The following is a 19,357-nucleotide window of genomic DNA, read 5'->3' on the forward strand; positions in this document are numbered from 1 at the left end:
CAGGAGAAATGATTTTAGGTTGTTCTTTGTTGGTAGGTTATGGTAGTAGTAGCAAGAAATATACAGCTAAATTTAAAAATTTTTATTTACTATTTTGGGCCAGTTTTCCTTTTGTAAAATAAAAAAATCATTCATTCATCATTTCATTTCATTTGGTGGTAAATCCATTACCATTTACCACCAAATGAAAGCCCAATTTGTCCTGAAAAACAACTAAGTATAATCCACCTGGATGCACAAAGTTGTGATTATATATATACGGTTTTGCTAAAACATGTCAAAGTTGCAAAATTGTGTTAATCGTTCAGATTAGGCACGAAGGGGTTAATATACACTGGGATTTTTTTTTTACCAAAGACATATAGCAGAATACATTTTTTCCTATGAAGAAATTTGATTTTATTGGAAAAGTTTCATAACAGAAAGTGGAAAATATCAGTTTTTTTTCAAAATGTGCTGGATTTTTTTGTTTATATAGCAAAAAATAAGAAACCCAGTGGTGGTGAAATACCACCAAAATAGATCTCTATTTCTGTGATAAAATTTAATCAATTTCATTTGGTAACAGTTTTACATGACTGCGCAATTGCCAGTTAAAGTAGCTCAATAAAAAATGGGGGATAAAACCTTTCAGAGGTCAAGTGGTTGATGCCAAAAAACAGTAGCACGCAAATGTGAAATACTTGTTATCCAAATGTGCAGTGTTAATTAAAAACTAAGTATACATAACAATCCATAAATAGAATATGAAAATCCACCGACCTTATCTCTGTGGGATTATTAAAAAAAACAACAAACAACTCTATAAAATTATCTGTGCAGAATTATATCAGTGACACAAAATAAGTCCATATAGTGCAAAATTCATATAAACATATAGTTATAGCAATTTCTTCAATACCAAGTCCATCAATAAACAGGCCTCAATAATAGTTAGCAAGAGGTCTAAACGAACTATATGAAGTGCTATGTTAATGCTAATTAATGTACTGATTTTGTCAGTGTGCACTTCGATTGCTAGCTTTTTATCTGTGGGATTTTAATTAATGGTTTTATGCGATGAAGTGCCATTTGGTCTGTGTCGTTCATATCAACCTAGTAGATCTCTTTAGGAGGATTAGTGGATGAAATTTCTGATTAAAGGGGATTCTTATGTGGTTTAATTTTCCATCCTCAGGCAGTAAGAGAGTGACCCAAGAAGAAAACTCTTATCACTAAAAGCACTTATTGATTTTCTTAACTAGTTCCAGCCCATCCTATTGTCAAATGATGGCCGGGCAGGACACTCGTCATTACGGGTGGACGTCATATGACCACTGGACACAGAGGATGACTAATCAGTGTACCGGCTGCTGCTGGTACCATGTGATCGCTGTGACCAATCACAGCAGATCACTTGACAACTGTACACTATGGATGGCATTCATTCATGCCATTCATTGTGTACTATTGTGTTGATATCTGTGATTTATCACAGTGATCACATGTTCCAGACAGGACCAATCACAGACCATCTGTACCATGTGATTAGCTGTGCCCAATCTTAGCTAACAACAGTAGTAAACACTGAATTAATCGACTTCATTTAGCACAAATGCTTGTTTAAAACAGTGAAATTCACTGTTACAAGAAATCATAGTGTATTAAAAAAAATCCTTATCATTTCCCCAGAGTAGTAGAGTATTACAATGGTAACACTGTATTGCTCTGGTCAAAGTATGTTAAAAAAAATCTTAAAAAAAAGAACAAAAATGTGATAAAAATTTTTTTTTAAAAAATTTAAAAAATTATTAAAAACATTTGTTTGTTGCATACACCAGTCAGTGTTCCTGATCACCACCACACCATATATATATATATACCATGGACTGTCTACTTTCCAAAAAGGGATATTTGTCCTAACCCCAATAAATGAGATAGGCCATCATATAGTGCATCAGGGTTGATCAATTTTCAGATATTTACTATAGTTTGTGGACTTTCCTACAGACTACATAATAAACACTGATTTTGGTTATTTTCACCAAGGAAATGTAAAAAAATACATTTTGGCATAAATTTATGTAGCACAATTATTTGCCAGCCCAGTGGTGATTAAATACCATAAAAAAAGCTCTATTTGTGTGAAAAAAATGATAAAAATGTTATATGGGTACAGTGTTGCATGACTGCACAATTGTTATTCAAAATGTGACAGTGCTGAAAGCTGAAAATTTACCTGAGCAGGACGGGGGTGAAAATGCCCAGTATTGAAGAGGTTAATCTTAAAAGCTCATTTTATTTTGGTGAGTGATCCATTTTAGCGGGTTGGATGCACATGATCAGTGAAGATTTGCATTTTAGGATTGATACCTTTTGGCACTATTTGTGCTCACAGGGACTGTTTATTGAACATTTATTTTTCAAGTATCATAAGGTATATGTTCTAGTTAATTTTATTGTCAGGTCATTAGTCCCTCTGGAAGACTGGCTGAAAAATTACCAGTTAGCAATCCCCACATTTTGCCTTATTGTTAGGACAAAACAATTGTTAATTTTTACTCCTGTAATGCTAGGTGTGAGTGTCCAACAATATTCACATCCTATCAACATGGCAGGATATGGGGGTTGCTAACTGGGAGTTTTTTCATCTGAGCTTCCAGGGGGGCCCAAATGACCAACAGAAATTACAAAAAGAATTAATGAACATCTTACAAAGCTTCACAATTTAATGCCTACTGGGGCCCCTTGACTACATAGGCCAGGGTGGTCAAACTGGCGGCCCTCCAGCTGTTGCAAAACTACAAGTCCCATCATACCTCTACCTTTGGGAGTCATTGTAACTGTTAATCTTGCAATGCCTCATGGGACTTGTAGTTTGGCAACAGCTGGAGGGCACCAGTTTGACACCTATGGCATAGATGATTTTCTAGATAAGGTTGAAATTTTCCTGTAAAATTTCTGAATAGAATGGGCAGGCTTACAACAATTGGTGAGAACATGGGTGTGTCTATTTCACAGCTGCATTCAGCTTGCAAAAGAAGCAACTTTGACATTAGAACAAGTTCTTTATCCAAAATATAATTTATAGGAAATTTTAGGGGCCGTTCATAAAGTCAGTGCTAATTATTACACTCAATTCCAATGTCACATGTAAACAGAAAATAAGAACTCTATGTCTTTTAGCATTTTAATAACTGCTTGAACCTTAGTAAGACATGTCAGCAAAAGAGCTGTCGTTGTCACTCAGTATGTTATTGATGACCTCAATAGTAGCTCTCTTTAGATTGGCAATGAATATTATTTCACACCTCTGTGCTTACAGATGCTCACAGAGATGTTTGATCACCACAGCACAGAACAGATGCAGCACAGCTTGAAAGAAACCACATGCACACTTTCCGTATTATAACCAAACAGGTTCTAATGTTCCGCATAAAGAATGCTTAGCTGCTACTTAAAAATAGAAGCTCTGAATAGATGTACAAATACAGTTTAAATGATACAAATAAAAAAGGCTTGTAAGAGAGAAGAGCAGTTTTGTGCTGACACGTTGCTAGTTGGGGAACCACAGGTACCACATTATCGAGTCAGTGCAGGTTGTAACAATGCAGAAATACGACATCTCTTCTGGGTACACAGATAAATAGTAGTATATGTTGTGAAGAAACCTTCAGCCAATTACTTTTATTAGACTACTAAAACTAATTGGATATTAGGGAAATCCACTGCCCCTCTGCAGTAATAACCACTACTAAGGGCCCATTACATTCCTAATGGATAAATTCAAGTAATTGCAATAACACACAGAAAACAATAGTTTTTTGTGTGTCACGTTTACACCAGAATGGGCCCTAAGATGGCATCAGAATGGAATAATGTAAATGGGCCCTAAGATGGGATCTGCCTATATTGTTTCCTGATCAAGATAATCTGATCGTCTCCAACGCGTTTCACCAGGATTGGGCTTAATCATAGAGTCTGTAGCCAGGTGCTGGCTATATAATTATTCCTTTCAGGGACATTTACAGATGAGACTGTGGTTAATTCTTTTCCCTCTAGCACCCAATACTAGGACTGCTACATCACTTCCTGTTAGCAGAGTGGATCCAGTTCTTCTGACAGCAGAGGATCCTGGAACCTGTAGTCCTATAGCCAATACATACTGTATTTCTGAGTGCTGATTGAACTACAACTACCAGAGAGCTGGGGAACCAGAAGGTTGCTGGGAAAGCAGATATATTCGACAACAATTGACTGGCTTGGTGCAGGATTCAGAGCTGAACACAGGGGGACTGCCATTCTCCTCCAGAGACAGATTGCTGGCTACTACTGCGGAACTCTGCATACCAGTTCAGCACGGTGGTGACACCAATCGCCACACACCAGCTTCTCTACATTGGGACTGTCACTATCCAGTCTTCAGCCAGTCATCTCTGCTTGGTGTGCTGACAGGCTGTCAGACGTCAGGTGGTAACTCTTGCATGAGCTCTTGGTGAACAGCTAAGAGTTTGTGCAAGAACCCTTTTCCTAGGAGGCCATGCTATCCATGGGATTGGTGAATGGGCAGATGCCCAACCTCTTTCTGACAACACTCTAGAGACACTGTATCTTGACACCTCAGTACCAAGAGATCTTTGCTTTGAGCATTTACCACAGCCTATATGTTATCTTCATTGATTTACCATCACTCACTATTCTATATGGGTCCAGCCATTGCTAGCAGAAGACATTGACTACTATCACATCAAGAACTTTAAACATTTCAGGACTCAAGTTGCTTTTTCTAGTTAAAGGAACCTCTTGGCATCTAAGCCATTTTTATTCAAATGAGGGTGTCTATACCTATTAATGCTGGAGTATATATACACACACACACATATATATATATATATATATACAGTTGCAAGAAAAAGTATGTGAACCCCTTGGGATTACGTGGAGTTTTGCATGAATTGGGCATAAAATGTGCTCTGAACGTCATCTAAGTCACACCAATAGAAGAACACAGTCTGCTGAACATAATACTACACAAACATTAGATGTTGCCATGGTTTAATTGCACATAACATGTAAACATTCACAGTGCAGGGAGGAAAAAGTATGTGAACCTTTGGACTTAATAACTGGTTGACCCTCCTTTGGCAGCAATAACCTCAACCAAACGTTTCCTGTAGTTGCAGATCAGACCTGCACAATGATCTGGAGTCATTTTGGACCACTCCTCTTCACAAAACTGTTTCAGTGTAGCAATATTCTTGGGATGTCTGGTGTGAATCGCTCTCTTAAGGTCATGCCACAGCATTTCAATGGGGTTGAGGTCAGGACTCTGACTGGGCCACTCCAGAAGGCGTATTCTGTGCTGTTGCAGCCATTGTTTTGTTGAATGACTTGTATGCTTTGGGTCATTGTCCTGTTGCATCACCCATCCTCTGCGGAGCTTCAGTTGGCGGACAGATGGTCGTACGTTTTCCTGCAAAATGTCTTGATAAACTCTGGAATTCATTTTCCCATCAATGACAACAATCCGTCCAGGCCCTGAGGCAGCAAAGCAGCCCCAAACCATGATGCTCCCTCTGCCATGTTTCACAGTGGGGATGAGGTTTTGATGTTGGGGTGCTGTGCCTTTTTTTCTCCACACATAGTGTTGTGTGTTCTTCCCAAACAACTCAATCTTGGTTTCATCTGTCCACAGTATATTTTGCCAGTAGTGCTGTGGAACATCCAGGTGCTCTTTTGCAAACTTCAAACGTGCTGCAATCTTCTTTTTGGACAGCAATGGCTTCCTCCGTGGTGTCCTCCCATGTACTCCATTCTTGTTTAATGTTTTCCTTATTGTAGATGTGTCAACAAAAATGTTAGCATGTGCCAGAGATTTCTGTAGGTCTTTAGCTGACACTCTGGGATTCTTCTTTACTTCATGCAGCATTCTGCGCTGTGCTCCTGCAGTCATTTTTACAGGACGACCACGCCTAGGGAGAGTAGCAACAGTGCTAAACTTTCTCCATTTGTAGACAGTCTGTCTTACCGTGGACACAGGAACATCAAGGCTTTTGGAGATACTTTTGTAACCCTTTCCAGCTTCATGCAAGTCAACAATTCTTGATCGTAGGTCTTCTGAGAGCTTTTTTCTGCGAGGCATGTGCTTCTTGAAACCAGTAAACCCAAAACAGGTGTGTGTTTTTTAAGGGCAGGACAGCTGTCAGCAACACATCCAATATCATCACACTGATTGGAGTCAAGGTTGGCTCACTCCTGGCTCCAATTAGCTCTGGGAGAAGTCATTAAGCTAGGGCCTCACATACTTTTTCCTCCCTGCACTGTGAATGTTTACATGTTATGTGCAATTAAACCATGGCAACATCTAATGTTTGTGTAGTATTATGTTCAGCAGACTGTGTTCTTCTATTGTTGTGACTTAGATGACTTTCAGAGCACATTTCATGCCCAATTCATGCAAAACTCCACGTAATCCCAAGGGGTTCACAAACTTTTTCTTGCAACTGTATATATATATATATATACACACATATATATACACACACATACACAAAATTCTTTGCATTCCCTATACTGATGCCAGTGGGCCAGAGGGAGCCGATAAGTTAACAAGCCCTCTCTTCCGCCTCTTGCTGCTGGTGTTGCAGTTACATAGTTAGAACATGCCATTTATGACTGTATAATTTTTTAAATGTTGCTATTTTTTTATTTCCATTTTATCAGTGTTTTGCTTTTATGTGTTTCCTGGGAATGTACCTCCTAATCCTTCATTCTGTGATCTACTCTTTTGAACAAGCCTAATATAGAAGTGTTACAAAAGAATCGTGTCTCTTGTATTATTATTATATACTGTTGAAATATGTCTGAACCCAGAGCATCAAAGGTGTCAGGAGGCTTGAAAGGTCAGGGACAAGCTTTATCAAGTGGCCTCTACAGGGGTAGCACTACAAGTCTATGAAGTATCACATGCAAACATAGTGCAGACTGCAGCAAAACCATATACAATTAATCACTTTATTGCACTAACCAAGTTTCCAATCAGTAAAAGCATATAGTATCACAAGCCAATCCATCAGCCTATCCTGATCTGGGTTTCGTCTTTGTCGACATCATCAGGCAATCTAAATAACCATCATTAGCTACATCAGTAGGCACAACAACACATGGAAATCTTTTAGAGTGACTTTTCAGATCCTACCATGATGACAACATACAGTACATTTTATAAAACCATATATTTTACAAACACAAGTTTTATTACAAAAAAACTATATCAAAATGTCAACAAATCATAACCAATTATTACAACAATATGAAATCTAGTATGTACTCCAGTGCAGAGCTAGATTATATCATTTGTACTTCAACTCGCACATACGGGTGTCCCTATGAACCACTATATACCTTGTTTACCCTTTGTCATAATAAACACAATTTCTACTAACTGTGACCTGTTAGATTGCTTTTGGTGCTGCTTAAAGTAGAGGTGAAAGCACATGGGGTGCAAGCTTGTCCTAATATCAATCCAGGGGGCTAGTAAATGTAAAAAAGAATAGATCACCGCTACTTCCAACCAGCCCATGTGAAAAAACAATAAAGAGCGTCATCAGCCTACATGTCTCCACTCCATCAAACCACACACCCTGATGCACTTTGGTTAAGCCCTGGTGGGCAGGGAAAAATGCAACAGGGTGTGTGGTTTGTTGGAGACATGTAGGTTGAGGCTGCTCCTTATCCTTTATTCACCTGGGCTGGTTGGGAGTAGCAGTGATCCTTTCCTCTTAAAAGTTTGACTCAGTTCAAGGATCATACTGAATAGAATAGAATCTCTGAAAGTATTATTTTACTGAAAGAGTAGTTGATGCTTGGAATACACTTCCAGCAGAGGTAGTGAACCAGTCAACAGTAAATAGCATCAACCATGCTTAAGACAAGCATAGATCTATACTCAAAAGTAAATATACAAAAAAGCTAACTAAAAAAAAACAAAACAAAAAACAAACAAAAAAAATGGGCAGACTCAATGGGCCACTTGGTCTTTTTCTGTCGTCGTTTTTCTATGTTTCTATGTAGGAATTGGGCAATATTCTTCTTGATGGATTTTGCAGACGATATTGCCTACTTCATCAGGAGTTGCGATGATTATGTAGATAGTAACATGCAGCTTAAAACAAGTGGAATACTCAGATTCCAGTCACCAAATGGTTGGAGAAGAGCAATTGGAGATCCAACCGAGACTTGGGTTGGCAAGGCCTTTTTTAATTATATAAATGCAAATGCCTGCGTTTCCATGAGGCACTCTTTCATATAGTGAACTACTTTATATTAATGAGAGCTCTGTAAAATGCTTTCTACAACCATTCCAGTAGCTCCCCCTGTCATCCTGCTACTGTACGTCAGTATATACTCCTAACCCCATCGCTTCTCAAACTTTTCCCCCTGCAATGTTAGTTGCAACCCATAAACAATGAGTAAATACAAATCAAAAATGTAAATTTCCTTGAACTCCTAAAACATTCTCTTGCATTATATTATATTATTAAATCATAACAAAAATACAATTTGTCCAGCTAATATATCTATTTAATTTTATTGTTAACTGCATCAAACTAAATATACAAGGCTGAGGTCCCTGTGGCATATACACCATACCTTACAATGGTTATTTCTGTGCATTCAGTGAATTTTGGTAGGAACACTGTTTTCTGATATTTTGTGGTTTATGTTTAAAGTGGCTGCACCCTTTGACTGCCTTATAATTTGTTTATTTACTCCCTCTTAGAACTTTTGTGTGTTTTTTTAGTGATTGTTTTGTCCTTGACACCAAGCACTGCCAGTTATTACTCTGAAGTCCACAGACATGCTCTACATTGGCCACATCTTTCCCATCTTTAGGTCCCATACACACAGGACATAAAAAAACACAAATTTTACAGGCGTTTGACTTTTTTTTTCCATATCTAAATGCACTTCTATGTGGCCATGCACACATAGACATTTACAGATATATTAGAATGGAAACCATTAGAGGCTGAAATAGTGCACCACCAGATGATTCAGGAGAGAAATAGTTGGGCAGAAAAAACTGAACACACCTAAATGCGTATAAATGCTACCAAACACTAGGCGTTTACCGCTTAAATGAATTTCAATGACCAGAATAAATTAATATTCTGACTCTTCTGGAATAAGTAAATGCACAAATGCTTAATGCGCCTAAACGCTTAATGCATTTGAAAAAGTGGCTTTTTTTAAGCCTTCGGGGAGGAAAAAAAATATTCTGTGTGCATTAGGCCTTATTCCTCACTTTTAGCTATGCTGATTTCATATTAATACAGCATTTAATTGCATGTTTTTTGCTTGTGCTTTTTTCTAATATTGGTTCTTTTATATCTTACTTTGACAACAAAAAAATTGCTTATGAATTGTTTTTGTTGGCTGTTTCTTCTTTTGTGTTGCTGGAGAATTGGTTTAGTCTGAATTTGACATTAGAGTATCAGGGCTTGTATTACATAATTACCCTTTCAAAAGTGTTCATCTTTTATTTGTTTATTCTATCCACTTAAAAAATATAATTATATACTATTATATAAAAATGGCATGCCTGCCTTTATTGCTATCTTGATATTTGTTTTGGCTTCCAAGAAAAATGAATTTTATTTAAATATATCTAAACCCAAGAATAAAAATGTATTATTTTCAGCCTACCTTAGATGTGTTGGTTGTATTCATTTTATGTTTTACATGTGTTTTACATTTGCAAGTACAAAAAGAAATAAATTGATCAATCTAGATTTCCAGTGTCCTTGTAGCTTGTGCACTGAACTCAAACTGTGAACTAGCCCTTTCTCCCTATGTAATGGAGATAGGGAAAGGAGGAGGACTTTATTGTTCAAATCAAGAAAGTCATTCATTCACTCACAGAGTTCTGTGAATGAATGAACTACAAATACTAATATCCTTTTAGGCTGTCAATTTGTAGTTCTCAATTGACTAGCATGGCGCTGTGGTAGTTCATTGAGTCTTACTGTATCTGCTTGCCCATACAGGATGTACGGGCAAGCAGATACACTGAGAGTTTGCAGGAGTCCTGCATGGCATCCAGCGATCTGCTGATTGCTGGTTCAGTGCTTTCCAGGCTAAAAATGAATAAATAAATGCACTTATGTTTTTTTACCTGCAAAAAATTGAATTTTTTTTTTTTTTTAAAGTGAACTTATCCTTTAAAGAAAATTATTATAAAAGTCAATTCACAAAGATTACTGTACAGGTTACCACCCCTTAAAATAACACAACTTTAAGTTGGTGCTAACTGAAAATTTCAACAGTTGTCTATGGTAGAGAACAAGAAAAGGAACAGGTTGTAAAATAATTATTTATAAGAAAATATGGCTCCCAGTTGAATGCTCATTTCATGCAACAAAACCCCATCTTGCTGATATTTATGTTTTCGAATTGAACATTTTTTTTAGAAGAAAAATGATCATGAGTCAAAATAAGTAGTGCTGTTATGATAAAAAAAATCCAGATTAGTGAACCAAATCTATGGTCTATCTATTGTAGCTGGTTAGATTAGGCAGTTTTAATGCATGTTTGTATGGGGCAATATGCTCCACATGCAACTGATTTCTCACTAGTAGACATCTGCCATTTGTTTTGTTACAAATTAAAATTCGGCCAAAATTTTCGTTACTTAAAAGATTCAAATGTATCCAAATCTCCGAATCACAAAAGTAATGAATTTCAACTAATCCAAAATTAATTATACAAAAACAACATATTAATTTGTTTCATTCATTTGCGAATTCAGATTGTTTTGTAAGTTCAAAAATGTGTGCCACACTCTGTATTGTTATGACTGGCCAAAGACAAAGTCGGGTAAAACATCAAAGTCGCATTTAAGGCGCATCAAAATCGCAAGCAAGTTGCATGGAAATCACAAGCAAATTGCAAGTCAAAAGCAAGTCGTGGAAATAACAAAGACATGAAAAATTAATCCGAATCTTCAGAAATAACTTCCAAAAATATGTATTGGTTCAAAACAATACATATACAAAATGAATCCAAAAATACGAAACGAATTAAAAAAAATCAAAACATTCTAACATAACGAATATGATGAATGAATGCAAAACTAAACAAAAAATTTTTTTTCATTGTGCAATTTCTACTCACTAGTAATGGTTGGTTAATGGATCTACTAGGATGACAAAAGAAATTGTACAGTTACTAGAACTGGCAGTGTAAGAAGTGCTTATACAGTGCCTTGTACTGTGATATAGATGTATGATAAAGTACCTACTGGGGTTGATTTACTAAAACTGCAGAGTGCTAAATCTGTAACAGCTCTGCATAGAAACCAATCAGCTTCCAGGTTTTATTGTCAAAGTTTAAATAAACAAGCTAATTAGAAGTTAATTGGCTACCATGCACAGCTGCTCGAGATTTTGCACTCTCGAGTTTTAGAAAATGAACCCCTTTGACTGACCTCCTAGGAGGCTGATAGGACTAAAGATGCTACTTGTGATGGTTTTTGAATATTTGACATTTTTTAAATAAAATCTTTATTTAATTTCTAGTAAGGAAAATATAGGTTGAACAAAGTATCCTGCCTTCCATACCTCCCAACCGTCTAAAAAAGAAAACAAAGGACACCTTTCAGCACACAGAATGTAGGCCAAGGACATGTCCCTACCATGGTTCCGATTACACCGACTACAAAAATCTAATATGCAGAAAATGATTGGCTAAACCACACAAGTGTTTAATTTTTTACCTCTATTATTCCTTGATATTGGATTTTTCAAAATAACATACTGTATGTAGTAATATAGAGACTGGAAAAAAGTTTAGTGCAGCATTACAATTTTGGTAGTAAAACAATACATTTTGTATAGGGATGAATACTTCAGAGGGACAACTGAGGCTGTACGAGGCATAAAGGGAGGTGGTTTCAAAAGGACAGTTTTCCAAATGGGGCACAGTTGGAAGCTCTACATTTCAACATAATTTGTAGTAATATTTGTAGTAATATGACACAATAAAAAAAATACATATGCATGAACATCAGCACACTTAAGGTTGCGAAGCTGGTGATTTGCACAGTAATGTAGATCTTTGCATTCATGTGTTAATATATATATAACATGTGGGGTTTCCTTCTCCCTTTAGCTGAAATTTAAGACAAGGTATAAAAATGTGAAAATGGTTACATATTTTTCTTTTCCGGTTTGGGTGTATAGGAACCTCATGTGGATGGCATAGGCAAAGGGGAGTAATCTTCTACCTAATGAAAATGATGGCCCGGGGATTGGATGCAGCCCTTTGCTTGCCTTTATTGGGCCCTTGGGGTACTATTCCTTCTACTGATACCAGACACTATTCTGCCAACTGACAAAAATAGGGCACCATTTCTCCCACTGACACCGCTAATGGGGTACTATTCCTCCCAATGTTACCAACTATGGGGCACTATTCTTCCCCCTGACACTAACAATGGGGACTGTTCCTCCCCCTAATAACAAATGTGGTGATGTTTACTCCCACTGATGCCAGGAATATTTCCACTCCTGCTGACCACAGTCTGGCTTTCCTAAAGTCTGAAGGACAATAAACTGGTCTTTTGTTTAGAATGGCCCCTGATATAGAGAATAAATGGAGTTCTTCTCTCCTCCAAAAAGCCTTGAACTATAAAGAGTTATTGAACCCAAAACTGAAAATGTAATATATTGCAGCTTACCAATCATTAGATGTGATGGAGTATTAGAGTGCCTCAACTCTGGATAAAGGAGCACAGAGGCACAATAGACAGCAGCGATGCCATCCCAGGGGGAGAGTAGTGTTAGATGGATGAGCAGATTTGGATACACTAACAAATTGAAGCCATGAATAAATAAAAGCTGATAACTGTAAATGTGCATATCAGTAACAAATGGTTTGTCTCAACATTCTTAACTGATATTTTTACAGGAGAGCTTGTTCTGTTAAAAAACAACAGATTTACTAGCCAGGTAAAAATAATAAAAGAAAGAAAGCTTAAAAAGAAAACAAATTCAGCCATCACATCTACTGGTAAGGTGCATTGTAATAAATGTTTGCTTAAGGGTTTTATACCACTTTGAATTATATACAGAATGCGCAGATTTTTAAAATACACTATAGTTATCATTTATCTGTTCTATGTATTATCAGTGAGAAGAATGAATGTTGAAAAAGAGCATTTTATCTACGTTTATAAACTCTTTAAAATGTAAACTTTGTTTCTCTGAGAAAAGCACTTCAGTTCCACATCTTTCCTCATCCTACTGCGTTTTCTGTTTTTATCTTTATATCCATGACCTTGCCCGGAACAAGCCTCAAATTAATATGGTCAGCGTATTATGCCCCAGGCAGTGATCACTAAAGTCAACACACTCCCTCTAAGTCATTTTTTCTGATAAAGAGATTTTGATAAATGAACACAAACTGTACAGTATTTGCAGCCTGTGCCTAACAGCAAAACACAGGGACCCAAAACGAAATAAACGAGAATGAAAGATTGTCATCAGCTCTGGGAAATAAAAACATTGCTGGACTCAAGTTACCAATATTAAAGCAGAACTCCAGTTTAGATGTTTTTTATTTATCATTGTTGAAGAAGTGGTCCTGACTCCACTCTTTTTTATTACTTTACAGCCACATATTTCATGTGAAGGGCAACTTTCTGTACTCTCCTCTCGGAATAGCTTTGTGGAAAACCTCCGGCTGTGGAACATTGAGTCTAGGCAGCCATTTCCTGACACAGCGAACTGTCATTTTAAAACCCCATTGTAGTTTCCAGTACTATGGGATGGGGGGGGGAGGGTTGTAATGAGCACAGCCAGTGGGCTTTACTATTGGTCAAAACAGCATAGGAGCCAAGCCCACAGCAGCTTGAACTGCAAAGACTGCCGGCCGCCATACCACAAAAAGGTAAAGAATGGGACTGGAGTAGTCACATGACAAGTACATTGAAATCCTAAAAACAGGCAACTAGCAATGTAGGATAAACAGTGTACATTGTATAATGTATAATACATTTATAAAAACACATTTTAATTAGAGATGTGCATGATGAAAACATTTGTTTTGTTTAATTTCGGATTCATTTATTAAATTAATAATTTCATTTTTTCATATTCCTTATGTTAGAATGATTTGTTTTTGGAATTATTTTCATATATTTAGATTTGTTTCAGAAATTTAGATTTTTTTCATATATATGTATTCGTTTTGTATATTTGGATTCATTTCATATATTTCAGAAGATCCTATATATTTATTTTAACAAGTTAATTCACCATTTTGTGAGATTACTTATGCACTCTGAGTCATCCCTGCTAGTCCAACCCACACAGAGGAATAGAATGAACTGATTTTTTTTTTATAATAACGAAAAAAGCTAATACTAAATAAAAGCAAAATGGAGCTGAAAGAATGAATGGAACAAAATAAATTTTGGATTAATTAATTATGTTAGAATTTGGAGATTCATGATCCACCTCCATCCAACCCAAACACAATGAGTTGGAATCATCATCTTATACCTTTCTGTATTTATTGCAATATCTTTTCATTTTATATGTAGTGCATTTTTTATAATGATGAAAAATGTAAATGCAAAATAAAAACAAAATAGATCTAAAAGAATGAATGGAAGGAAATTCAATTCGGATTCATTTGTTATGTCATTACGTTTTTCGAATGCCTCAAACATTAACAAAAGGCCCAAACTATCGCATCATGTCATCCAAATGAAAAAAATGAATTAATTTCTTGTTTCATTATTATTTATATCAGATTCATTGAAATATGTTTGAAATTCTAGGTGGGCTTTTTTGTGTATGGGCTTTAGGAGAGGCTTCCATTGTGGACGACACCCATGCATACCATTCCTCTGCAGTTTATGCCATATTGTGTCATGGAAAACAATCAACCCAGTTTGGCTTTCTACTTCTTTAGCTAACTGCAGTGAACTTGCATGTCGATTTTCTTCAACCCTTCTCATCAAAAGACACTCCTGTCGAGGTGTTAACTTCCGTGCATGGCCTGGACGTCTCTGTGAGATGGCTGCAGTTCCATCTTTGTTCCATTTTTGTATCACTTTTGCTACAATATACTGACTGATAAGTAAAGCTTTGCTGATCTTCTTGTAGCCTTCACCTTTCTTGTGTAAAGAAATTATTTTCTTTCTCAGGCCTTGTGACATTTCTCTTCCATGTGGTGCCATTGCTGACAGCATGAAATGGGAAGGGGTTTTCTTTGTTAAGTGACTCACCTGTCTAAAATTTAGCTTTGCTCCTGAGAATTTCATTGGGGTGTATTCATTTTTGCATCATGGTCTTGAATGAATTTGTTAGGAAAAATACTTTTTTGTGTGTACAAATTAACAAATCTTGTTTTCAATCAATGGCCCGCATTTGTGGGAGTATTTTTTAGTATAGTGTCCCATAGAAAATGTTGATTCTGAAAGGAAAGTAAAAGGTTTTCGGATAAATCTGTTGGGGTGTATTCATTTATGCTGAGCACTGTATAAATATATAAAACCATTTTCACTGTCAAGAAAATTACAGTTCCTTTAAGCTTGTGGTTCTAACAAGCATGCATCACTGCATATCCAGACTGATGACCTCATTGTCCTTTATTAAAAGTATAAGGCTGTAATAAGGCTGTACAGCTTGATCTGCTATATGAACCTTCACCACATTGATGGGGTCATCTGTGTACATGCTCGTAAATACATTTCCAGTGATAGACTGACAGCAATGTTCAATAAAATGGAATCTAAACTGACTCAGTATGCTAAAACTTCCCATTTTGGTCTAGGCCCTTGTATAAAGTGGAATTATAACATGAAGAATACCTTTTATGCATCTAGTGATTTTAACGAGCCACAATGATGTCATAATCTACTTGCATAGAAAGCATCTATCTTTGCCCTCTGGATAAGGATGTTCCCTACATCACATCCAATTTACATAGGGGTGCGCTTCAGAGCTTTACCTTCCAAGAGCCTTCAGCCTATACCTAGTGGGTAAGTGGGCTCCTTGAAGTATAGGCAGAGCTGCTGTGCTCTGGTGAGACACAATGAGAGTTGTGGTGGTAGGCAAACTAATATTTCTTCTACTTCAGGCATTGCAGAGGCAATACGCCATTCAGGAAATGATCCAACAAAAATTAGAAGTCCATCATCACTGATCTCTAGTTGAATAATGTAAATGAATGTATAGCCCTGCAAGCTCAGACGCACCCATTTCCACCACCCTCATAGTTTGCATGAAAGGTGCAGTGCACATGAGTGTCCATTCTCTTGCTTTCTAGAGGATGGGGGAGTGTGGGTGATTGCTCTTGCATGGTGTGTTTTTCTTGTCAGGTATGGGCAGTTGAGATGAGGCAGGCTGAGAGTGGGCATGTTGAAACACATTGTGACAGAAAGCCTTCTAATTGCCCACCCCCAATTCGGAGCTCGCATGTGCCTAGGGTGGCTGCCTCTTCTGGCCCTGATCACACCCTAGACAGTTGCATATCTGTAAAACCACATAAACAGCATGCATTTTAATCATTTTTAATATTTTGAAAACTTTCCCAAAATAACATCACTAAATGGTTTCCTGGTACAAGTCTTATGGTAGGCAAAATTATTTTGTTTTGAATAGAGTGAGGAAGGAAAAGTATGTTTTTATGGCTGGCAGTAGCTTGGTTGATAAGGTTTGTACTTGCTTTCTGTACTTGTGGTAACTTTGACAGTAACTGAGGGGCCATCTCTCTACGGGGAATAAAATAGCAATAGATTTTTTTTTTTTTAATAAAGTGGAGAGGGAGAGGAATGAACCTCTTAACTCTCCATATTGGCGAGACTTTTGCTCATTTCCCCTTATCAGGACTGGAAGTCAGTAAACATTTCACCAATGGGGATGAAGACAACAATTAAATCTAAACCCTTCTGATTCTGTGCAGAACTAAAAAAAGGTTTTGGCTGGAGTTACACGTCAGTCTTTTTTTTATCTTTTTTTAATGTGGAACTCCAACTTTATCTTCAGTCTTGAACAGTTGAACATATTCCTCTCCTATATGGAAATTGTGTAGGCCTCATGCACATGGGTTTAATAAAATACTGTTCTTTATGCAGGACCTTCCTGTCAGAAAGATCCTGCAAAGAAAGCATGCAATGGTCCATGGCTGCTTAACATTTACAAGCATATAGAGGCATATAAGTCTGTATGAGTTTATATCCGTAAAATTCTTTCCGCCATTATTGTGTCCCCATTAGGGGGATTCACTCTGTCTAACTGTCCAGATCCATTAAGGTTTTAATTATGCCCCTATTATAGTGATTCACTCTCTCTAATTGTTTCGATCACCAGCATTACCAAAAGTGACTGTGAGGATAAGTCCAACAATAAGTTGCCGCCAGGACAGGAAGAGATCGGATTTCTTCCATTGGGTACATGTGGTCGCTTGGATTCTGTCAAAGAAGGGATTTTCCTCATATTGAAAGATAACTACTCACTACCTGTTGAGTCTGCAGAGCAGGAAATGAGGGGGAATCTCCCTAAGAAGACATAAAAAAAAAATTGTCAGTGGTTTTAACCCTTCTCTACTCTATTCAAAAAAAGAAAGAAAAAGTGGCTTTGGATAGACTCTAGGTTCATATTTTTAATTTTTTAGATATTGATGTGCTTTTAATAAACATATATGGAGAAATAAATATAGCAACATGTTACTACAATTATTGTGGGGTCACTGTCATGCTGTACTATGCACAGGAAATAATTCAGACATGTATCTGAAATGCAATTTGTTCCTGTGTATTATTTGTGCAGACTATAATACTCTTTTTCCCCTTTGGCAGGCTTGTTTAGAGCTGTAATGATATGCTAACAATCCTGCTAAAGGGCCTTTCGGTTTTATCTCATTTATAATTGTCAAATCATCCTAAAATCCCTACAGCACTACCAGGGAAGAAAACGCTCATGTAACAAGCCACAGCAAACTCAGCTGTAAAAGCTTACATTAAATATCCTTTCTGAGAAAGGATAACTATACCACTCCATTGTCAGGGGAACAGCCTTTTATTGGATAATGTTGTTCAGTAATTCTTATTAAATACTAGTCTTATTTGCTATTGCTTGTAAGGCCATTTGTGATTAATATGAGAAAATGTTGGTTTGCTGTACAGTTGATGGTGGTAAATAAAATAGTACTTTCATGGTAATAAAATTGTTTACACCTTTAGGCTGCAATTACATGAGAAATGTTAGCAAGCACCAACCACAGTTGAGAGCAAAATATAAAGTTTGATGGCTAACATGATATAAGATGCAGTTTTATGGACTTATGTATTTAATAGTTACAAGCTATACTGTACAGTACTTTTTTTCATATATCCCATTGCTTTTATCAGAAAAAAACGATCAGTAAACCCAAAATAGATATTCTAGCTGTAGGTAGAACCTGAAGTACGAACTCATTGTTTCTGGCTTCCAAAATCAACATCTTGGAAACTCAAACCACAAGATCTCTATAATTTCAAACTCTATTTCTGCCTACCTGGAATTTTTGGATGTTCCTGTTTACTCCAGTGTGTTTGAAAATCTCAATAATATGGAAAAAAAATCCAGCTCTTAGTATGATAACCCTCATAATGGACACAGCAGATGTACAGACCTTGGAACTCAAGCACAAAGAACCCATCTACAGTCCCCAAAAGGTATAGGAAATTGTTGGGTTTATTGCCTCTCGTTTAGTTTCCAAAGGATGAATCTTTTTTTTGAGCAGATGTACCTTAAAAGGCATTCCAGAGTTGGGTCACCTTTTACTGTGCAATGGAGGAAATGTGGTGACTTTTAGGAGCTCAAGGTACAATTTTTGCTGTCATGGGAGAGTTTTTATGATTTTAATTTAGCTTTTGTCACTCAATTTCAATCAACCACTAAAAAGTTGTTGTCAGAAGTAATTTTCATGGAAAAGTGCATCCAGGGTCATACAGTATATCCTTGTTTGACCATCTCAATACTGCTTATTGCCTGCTAATGTTTTTGCATTTGTTAGCCTGAAAGCGGCACCATGATATCAAGAAATAACCTGACCATAAAGGTAAAACAGTCTGGGCATTAAAAAATTACTTCAGCTATTTTTGTTTATTATTATGTGTAGAGTGAAGAAAGATTAGAACCTCTGAGTTTTTTTTTTATTGCTGTTTGTGTCCTCATAAAGGAGAATCATTCTCTATTTGTCCAATAACCAATGTCTGTCAAGTGAGGGAAAATCTAGGGTTGTCACCAGAACAGCAGTAGAGGGGAAATCCTACAATGGGCATACTTGTCCAGTAACTCTCTAAAACACAATTTCCCTCAATTTA

Source organism: Staurois parvus, unplaced genomic scaffold, assembly GCF_062004578.1.
Source record: "Staurois parvus isolate SC_StPar_1 unplaced genomic scaffold, SC_StPar_1.0 ptg000061l, whole genome shotgun sequence".
Taxonomy (NCBI): Eukaryota; Metazoa; Chordata; class Amphibia; order Anura; family Ranidae; genus Staurois; species Staurois parvus.